General features: G+C 41.1%; 1 protein-coding gene across 3 annotated transcripts in view; it reads right to left on the bottom strand.

The window, feature by feature from the left end:
- The window catches only part of iqsec1b (IQ motif and Sec7 domain ArfGEF 1b), a 183,405-nt gene that overhangs the window by 68,219 nt on the left and 105,858 nt on the right, over positions 1-9,328 (bottom strand). The gene's annotated exons all lie outside the window — the stretch shown is intronic.

The following is a 9,328-nucleotide window of genomic DNA, read 5'->3' as shown; positions in this document are numbered from 1 at the left end:
AATGTTTCCACCGGTAAAGCTACCGCAGTAGCTTTTCTCGCACAATCCCGTGATTGTCACATGAGCAAGGTAACCTGATCTGTGCAGACACGGAGGAGGAGAGCGACATTGTAAAATCAGGATGAGGATGAACTCTGGGGATTTGATGTTTACATAATGTAAGTTCCTCCAAGTATAAATCTGTGGCCTGTGCAAATATCACATACAGTAGCTTTAACAAAGGCTTTGCATAGAAAAAAGAAAGAGGCAGACTTTTCTTGGATTGTTGTCAATACAGCAAAATAATAGAATGATGCAGAGTGGGTAGTATCAAAGAAAAAAGTCCATTCAACTAAAATGCGTCAATCAGTTTTAACGTCAATGCAAAAAATGCCAAACAAACGCTATGACAACACATGCCATGGTCACTCTCTGTTTAATACAGACATCAGTGTTGGATAGTGGACCATGATGATTCAGCTGTCAGTCACATTCTGGCAGAGATGTTGAAACGCAGGCTGGATACCAGCGCTACAGCTTCCAGCTCTGGCTCCGTCAGCTCACGGTGCCACGGAGCAGGCCGAGTGGGGAGCTGCGTGAAGCGATACGGCAATTATTCAGCCTGGCCAGCTTTGAAGTGAGAACAGACAGCATTTTGTAAAAGGCTGTGAGTCATGGAAACAGCATAGGAAAGTTTACAGCATTGAACACTACACTGTGGGATGGTACAGCAGACAAAACACAAAAAAACATCTCATCCTATATGTTGTCTGGCTGGAGCAGTTGAATTAAGGCGTAGAATAATTAATCCAATGCAATGTAGCGTTCCAGTAATCAAAGTCAACAGAATACTAGAATGAGATCCTGCAACTGATGAATACGGGCCGCATCGCTTGGGTTAATGTTAAAAGGGCTCTGTATTTAATACTCCACTTCCACAAAGTAAATGAATATACAAGGGATAGATTTAAGAAGACAAATCCATGTTGTAGACGGAAGCTGACGTTACTCTCACACTATAATGTATGTAATGGATTTCATTTTTAAGCTATTTTGCCAAAAGACCTGTCAAAGAGATTGTGTAGAACAGCGCTCTGAATCTTTCCGGACAGTTATCTTTTCTGGGCTGTTCTGTTACATGCTGCTAATCCAACAGCAAATTAAAACTCTGGAAAAGAAGATAGAAAGTGAGAACCACAAGCCTCTGCTTCAGGAAATCAATTTTACTTTCCTAAATCTCCATGATTTTTAAATACAGGGGCAGCAGTGCGGGGTTACAAAGAATGGTCACTGGTGAGCCGCCTCAATGGCAAAATAAGTACACTGCTCTTTCAAAACAGATTGCTGTAGTATAATGTTGTAAATGTATTGTCCCAACAGACTGTTTGAATTTACGCAGCAGTAAAAGTAATTTCCTTTTCATTCATTTAGCGTCACAAGAGGACAGGTTACGGAGGGGGCCACACATGTTTCTCTCGCCTTATTAAGCACCCGTGTAAACACTTTCCTTTGTCTCACTGACAGTCTGACGGGGGCGTCCCACTCAGGGGGCAGATGGAGGAGCCAAATGGAAGACCATATATCATGTGGTTGAAGTTTCAGAGCGAAACGTCGTCAATGCCTGATCACCTCTTTACCCAGGGTAGACAAAGGAAATGATCAATAATTACTACTGCTGTTTCCTATTGTTTGAGCTTCCTTACAGGAACTCTGATTTAGGGTTGAATCAGAACAAAATGATAGAATTCCTGTTACCATCATGCTAACACTACAGACTGACATTGTATAAGACCTATAAAGCTACAGTAGTCCTGGATGTAAAGTAGGAGCTGTACCAGCTGCAGCTCTCCCTGTAACCAGCTGTGGGCTGGAGCTAAATTAGTGGGAGGACAGCGTTATGGTAATAACTGCAGAATCCATTTGGCACCTGGCGAAGGACAAGTCCTTCACTCCAGCTGAGCTCTGCTTTAATTCACAGGCTTTGACTGGCATAGGCCGGGGAATTAGGACTGCAACTAACCATTATTTTCCTATAGATTAATCTGCCGATTATTTTCTCGATTCATCAATTCTATTCTATATTTCAGAAATGTCCATTCCAGGTTCTCAAAGTCCAAGGTGATGTCTTTAAATGTCTTGTTTTGTCATAAACTAAAAGATATTCAGTTTGATAATTCATTTGGTTTATTTATTTATACATGTTTGGATCAGAAAGACGACTTCCATCAGTTCCAGGTGCTGCCCAGAGGCCTCGTCCTCTTGTGCACAATGGACACCTTGAAAAAGGACAGACTACACATAAAATGCCTGTAAAGTACCTGCATTTATATAGCGTTTTCTTCTAGTCTACTGACCACTCAAAGCGCTTTACAACATTCACCCACATACCTTCTGATTACTAGACGTCCGCTCTACCTTCATAAACAGCATAGTGTTCACACAGTGGGAGAATCTCACAGTCTTATCCAGTGACAGAGAAAGAAGAATATAGCATGTGTAATGTTATTCTCCCCATACAGCAGGCACATGCATGCTAGTCCCGTTTGTAGAACACGTTTCCTTCCCACACCAGCAGGAACTGATTATTGGAAAAATACAGTGGTTTGTATTTCCTTGAAAAAACCAGCTGAGGCAAAAAAAAACCTCCGCCAGCAGCCACACTGTTCTGCTGATTCAGTTGGCAGAACAGATCCCATTATCTTGTTTATCCTCATGGAAATTTAACAGTTTACCATGCGACCTACATTTCCTCAACAGATTCAGGTCTCAGGCAGGCGCTGAAGGAACAGCTTGTTGTGAGTTGAGAGGGAGTCAGACATTTGCATGATATGATCAAGAAAGGAGTTTGATGCTTTTCTCCTCCGAGATCCGAGGGGAAGCTTTATGGGCATGACGAGAGAGCGTGAGATGCATTGGTGCCATTATGTGAGGGGGGCACCTCACCCTGACCTGCTCTCCTCAGAGTTCATTAAAGGCCTCGCTCTCCTGCATCATATAGTGTTTCCTGTCAGATACGGGTTGTGTTACCTCCTCACCTGCTGTGCCTGGATGCTGTGTTAATTCCGCACTCAGTGAAGGCCCCTCTCCGCACAGAGATGGCAGCGAGTGATAAACGGTCTGCGCTGGCCTTATCATCACCTCTACACTTCGAGCTCAGGAAACCAATAAAATTGGGCGGCAGCGTCACCGCGCCGTCTTAAGAGCCCCTTTGAGCCTGCCGCCACCTGGGGGACCGGCGTCAGTGTAATTGGAACCATTGTGAGGCCACGAGGAGCCAGCTGAGGCCTGAGCAGGAGTGATGAGTGGAGAGAGGAGGAGGTCCTGTATATCATGTCTTCACGTGGCTCACATTAGACACTGATTGATGGCTCTCTTCCTCACATACAGAAGCTTACCACAAAGCTCCAGGTGATGCTCCCAACAGCTCTTATCTTTATCCTGACCTTGATTATATTCTTTCTTTAATCTTTAACTTTTAACTTGCATTTGAGTCAGTTGTTGCCATTAACTATAGGTATGTTGAACAAATGGAGAATGGAAAAGACTACTCTTTTAATCAGCAACTGGACCAGAGTCAACATATTATTTTTGAACAAAGATATAAGATAGGACTTAATGTCTCAGGCAGTCAGTGTTAGCAGCTTTCTCCCATATGCTGCTTATCTCCATGAAACACTGCAGCCTCCCAGTCATCTGGATTAAAGATGAGCAAAGCCTTAGAGCTGTGCTCCCTCTAGTGGACTCCTGCCCTTAAGACTAACAGTGGGGAGTAAACACCGGAGCAGAGGTGTGGTCAGTGTGCTTCACCTCTCTGAGAAGGTGCTGCTGAATGCCAGTGACACACAGTGTTAGGTCGTTTGAATAATTAGAATGTTCTTCAAATGAATGATGGCAATAATAAACTGAGTGCAGCTGATATATCAGCAGGTCGATAGTATAAGCAAATAATATTAAGTCATTACACAAATATTGTGACTGACGTTTCTTACCTTAATTTCAAGTTCAATATATTTGAGTTTAATTTGAGTGTATTTTCAGTCATTTTTTAATAACTTAATTTCAGGTACAGTTATCTGTTTGCATCGATTTATTACCAATTCATTATTAATTGCTAAAGATCGGCCCTGAGTCCATTTACAACCCTCAGGGGAAGACTCACCCTGCTGTTGAGTTTGTATTCCCCTCTGAAAGTGTAAGCTAGTTAGTTTGTGTAGCTTGATAATGTTAGCATGATTTTCACTCGTCAAAGAGTACGGACTGCTGAAATGTGGCTAAGCAACGGCTCACGATGGCACAGTGCAGTAACCATAGCTATTAGCTGAATGTAATGGAGTAAAAAGTACAATAATTCCCTCAGTGAGGTAATAGTACATGACAGTATTAACACTGAAGTGTATCCACAGTATTTAAGTAAATGTACACTACATATACAGTTGGAGTACATGCTGCACACCAGACGGTTACAGTGCAGGTTAGATTGAATTTTCATTTTTCAAAAATGACAAGCGTCTGAAAATGAAACTCAAAGATAGTTTATAGCACAGATACGGTATCCTTTAGCATATTTCACAGTTGTCATTGCCTCAGGCGGGTAGAACAGGAGCCTCACTGCTCTCTTCCTGTCTTTGAAGTACTTCTGAGTGGCAAGTCTGTTAAGCAACACCACAAACAAGATGAAAGGTGAAGCAAAATGTCAGTGGAGCCCCACTGTTCAACCTCTCTTTTGGTGACTGTTGTACTTTACCCACAGCAGCCTTTTGAGAGTGTGATTCAAAACAAATAGGCAATATAATATTGTTGAACTATGATGTACAAATGATACGGTTCACAAAACATTCATTAGTCCTGGTTTATCCCTGTGAGACCCATGCTGAAGGGGCACATTTCTGAGACATGCACTCCTTTGAAATGGTGTAAGTCAGAAGACGCTTTTGAAATTGGCAACACAGGTGCTAACTGCTGCTGTATCAATCATGCCTTTGAGCGCAATTGAAGCCAGAAAAAACTGCAGAGGTAGAAGGTTGCGTGGTGTATTTTCATCATGATGTCCTGACTCAGCCATGCCCTGCAGCCACAAAGCGCCCAGTAACAGTAAAGTTTCACACCATACAGAACAAACTAAATGACAGCGAATACACAGATGACTGACTCGTGTGACTAATATGATACACTTTGCACATTTTGGGCCGCAAACATAAAAAAGCATAAAGTTTTAGGTTAGCTAGTCGATGAGAAATCAGAGGGCAACAGATTTATTATGACATGTTTAAAGTATTTCTGTGGCCCGTGCCCAGTATGGTGCAAATACTATAATGATACAGACGTGGATTTGTCTTAATGGACAAGCGGAATATTTATCCAGCTTCCTGTATCTATAATCTGTTTTTCTCCCAGGTTTTGCCTCAGCATGGTTAAAGCAGCTATCATTGATGTTCTTATATTAAAAATGTAGCAAATGACAATGTAAAAACAGTGTGACTATGTTAAGGTGGCTGACTCTGCAGCTTCCCTCGGCTTTATGACTTTCAGCTCATTGTTCAGCTGTGCGGCTGCAACTTTACTGTTTTGGTTCCCTCTCACTGCTCTCAAAGTGTTTTTGCAGCTGTTTTCAGTGAAAGAGATCTGTAAACCCACTGAACACTACCTGTCCGGCAAGAAACAGCAAGAAACGTAGGAAACAGCACTCAATTTCTTCTTTTCTCACTTCATTGTGTTTTCTAAATGTAGTATGTTATTGTGTTTTCAAGGTTAGCTGTCCCTGTAAGGCCTGTTCTTCAGGAGAAACAGAAACAGTCTGAGAAGGTCAACTGCCCATGCTCCCACACTGCACACAGATTTCAGCTATTTCTTTTATGTACATAGCATTTTGTATGCAGAGCAGGATTTTGGGACAGGCCCAGAGGAAACTGCCCTACAGTTAAGCAGCAGTAAGGCAGCACTTAGATTCCTCCACATGCACAAGGATTTGATATGACCCAAGTTCCCATGCCAGAATATGCGAGTACACAAGTGTGTTTCTACGTGATTTTATGCTGACAAAATCAATTTATATCTGCAAGGTTTTGACTATGATATCCAATACTTCCTGGTTGCTCAGCAGGCAGAGTCATATATCATGTGCTGTAAACATTGTCTTCATCAGAGCTCATGTCTTTTTTGTTGTCTGTCTGTCTGTCTGTGGAAAGATTTGGTTTCTAGTTATTTGCGACAGTGTAGGATCTATAATGTTTATCATCCACCCAATGTATCACTCCTGAGGAATAAAAAAGCAGCCGTGGTACAATTAGTATTATTAAGTTTGGACAACGATGCAAATCAGAGCATGCAGAGAGCTTTTTCATAATAATATACAATTTAGCCCTTTTTGAGATCGTAAACTTGCAAAGTCTAAGTGAGGAGCCAACTTTGAAGTCAGGCTTTTCCCACCAGCACCTGAGCGTATCACAGCCAGCATTAATCATCAGATAATAGAGAACCACATCTAGATAAGCTGCACAATGCATCAAGCAGAGGAACAATGTTCTATCAAATTTCACCCCAATCTGTTTGTAGAGATAAAACACAAACGGACAGGCAAGCTGAGAACTGTTTCCAATAACAGAGGAAAATATGTCAACTAGAAGCTGACCTAGTATGATACCTCATGATGCTAACTGTAACCAAAAAGCCTGCTCTGTGACAGTGAACGCTAACAAACAGCAAAGCCATCATGTTATCCCCAGCAAGCAAGTACAGCCAATAAATGAAAGCTCCAGCCTGACTGCAGAGCCAACAGAGACTGGATCACACTCTTCACCATATGTGTGATGTCCAGGTACAGCTAGTGTATTTAGCAAGGCACTGCTAGCTGCCTGAATCTGCCTCCATGCAGATTTGTGGGAAAGCGAGGCAGCTTTGATCTCTGATACTCTCAGCTGCGCTGCGCAGTGCTGCCATGAAAGAGACTTCACAATTAGATCAATTCAACACAAACAGTGGTGGCAGGAGAGCTGATAAAAAGCCTGATCTATTTATGGCTTCTTCATACACGATGACAATGCTTATGTGAGGTTACTCTTAATTAGCTGGAATGTGTCTACTTTTTGTACCATCTGACAGTTTCCAGTTGTAATTATTACTGCCTACTAAAAACAGCCGTGCCCCCATTGTGCTGCAGAGCTCTTATATCACTGTGTCCAACAACAACTGCAACTGCTTCAATCTAAATGCACACAAACCTCCCTTGACAACAGCGAGGCTAAAACATCAAGGCTCATTGGATCTGTTTTAGCTCCTCTCAGGCTCTTTGCCTTTGTTTATGTTATATTACATCAACAGTGAGGCTGGGACCTGGAGAAAAGCAGCATTTAAGATTACATTGAAACTTAGTTCATGATTTAGTCATTTTCCTCAACAGTTTAAAGCAAGCTTTAATTGGTGGCTCGCGTGACAGTGGGCTAAATAAAGAGGTGATATATGTGATTATGGAGTCAATACAGATATTTCATGAAATCAAGCAGGGCTATTACATATAACCCATTAAAACACTGAAAGTGTCTGCTCTATTATCCTACAAATAATACAAATAATTGATAATAATAATTGATAAAAGATGCAATTATAGACTGGAAACAAGATATTTAAACTTGCTCGGCCGACACTGACTCTGACGGTCTATCAGCACTACAATGGTGAATGTGCTCTTGGACGGGTAGATACATGGTGGGCTAGTATATAAATAAATAAACTTAAGGTCATTAAAAATATGTTATCATAAGCATGCTTATGAATATGGACATTTGCTAAAAAATAATTTATATCGCTAAATTTGAACATTTAATTGGAGGATACTACGACCAACCTGGCACTTCATACTCGCGTTAGCTTGGCTCCGGTTGACTCGTTTCACTATTACATGCTAGTTAGCACGTGTTTCTACAGACGTAAAATGGATCGATTTCTTATTAAAGAGTTGCACACAGAAACAAAGCGTGACAAACGAGGGAAATTAAGATTTGTCTTTGGAGCATCGAACCACAGCGGAATCAAGAGGAAGATGCTGGAGATGTGGTTTGTGGACAGACAACAGCTGCTCCCGTTAAAAAAAAAAAAGGTACGAGCAATACAAGACGAGCAAAGGAAAATACAAGACAAGTGGACAGATGAGTTTTTATTTGTCCTCCACGAGTCGAACCCTTCGTGCTTAATGTGCAAACAGACCCGCTCTGGTTTCAAGAGAAGTCATTTGGAGCCGCATTTCTAAACGACGCATCCAAAATTCAACGAAATTTACGCACCTGGAAGAGAAATTAGTAAAGAAATCAAATAAAATAGAGCAGCTTTCTTCTTCTCTTTCTGGACAACACAGGCTCATACATAGGACAACTAATACAGCAGAACGATTAACTGAGGCATCTTTTGAGATTGGATGGATTGGACAAAAAAACCATCTCAGACTCAAATATTGTGAAACACTGCTTTTTGGCTTCAGCAGAAATATTGTTTGCAGAGTTTGACAACATCATCCCAGTATTAAGTTAATCCTGCTTTTATTGAATGTATTGGTTGGCTGCATTGCATATTGTATGTTCTGAGTGGGATGACAGATTAATAAGCAAACGTGCTTTTTATGACTGGATGTAGCTTTTCATACTTTGCGGTAAAAGTGGCTCTCCTATTGACTTTGTCCTATCAATGTGGCTCTCACGTAAAAAATAGTGAAGATCACTGGTTTAAAGCAATGCACAAAGGCTGTTCGACACTGCCACAGTCCTCTTTCCAAATGTAAAGGAGCACAGTGAGTAACATATTAAACCTTAACCAGGAGGTCTCTCTAAATATTTTAGTGGCCCATTCATTATTGACAAATGGACAAACATCTCTGGATAGATTTACTTTTGTGAAAACAGTAGACTTGGAACAATGTTGATACCTAAAGGTCCTGTAATATTAATACATAATATTAGTAATGCTCTGTGGAAACATGCTGACGAAGATAAATTCAAATCAATCAATCTACACAGTGGTGAAGCTGCTGCTGCTTTATTTGATATTGCTGTCATGAAGAGTGATATACAGTCTTATTAAACTACTGTACACACACAGTTAAGACACAGTAAGATAAATGACAGCGCCTATCAACCACATCCACACCATTCATCATCTGACAGCATAGTTTCTCAATAATTAACAGCCATTTGCATCTAATTGTTAAGCACTTCTCTGAAGAGCCCTTACACCTTAATTACTTCATCGCTGTTGTTTGGAAACTGCTTTGCTCTGATGGTGTTCAAAGATAAATTCAGTCTGAAATAACCATTTAATTGCACATCGGCCCCACAAAATATACCCACGAATTAACGAGTTAGAG

The sequence above is a fragment of the Cottoperca gobio genome, chromosome 5 (assembly GCF_900634415.1).
Source record: "Cottoperca gobio chromosome 5, fCotGob3.1, whole genome shotgun sequence".
In the NCBI taxonomy this organism is placed as follows: domain Eukaryota; kingdom Metazoa; phylum Chordata; class Actinopteri; order Perciformes; family Bovichtidae; genus Cottoperca; species Cottoperca gobio.
The sequence above is the reverse complement of the archived record's forward strand: the minus strand, read 5'-3'. Positions and strand labels throughout refer to the sequence as shown.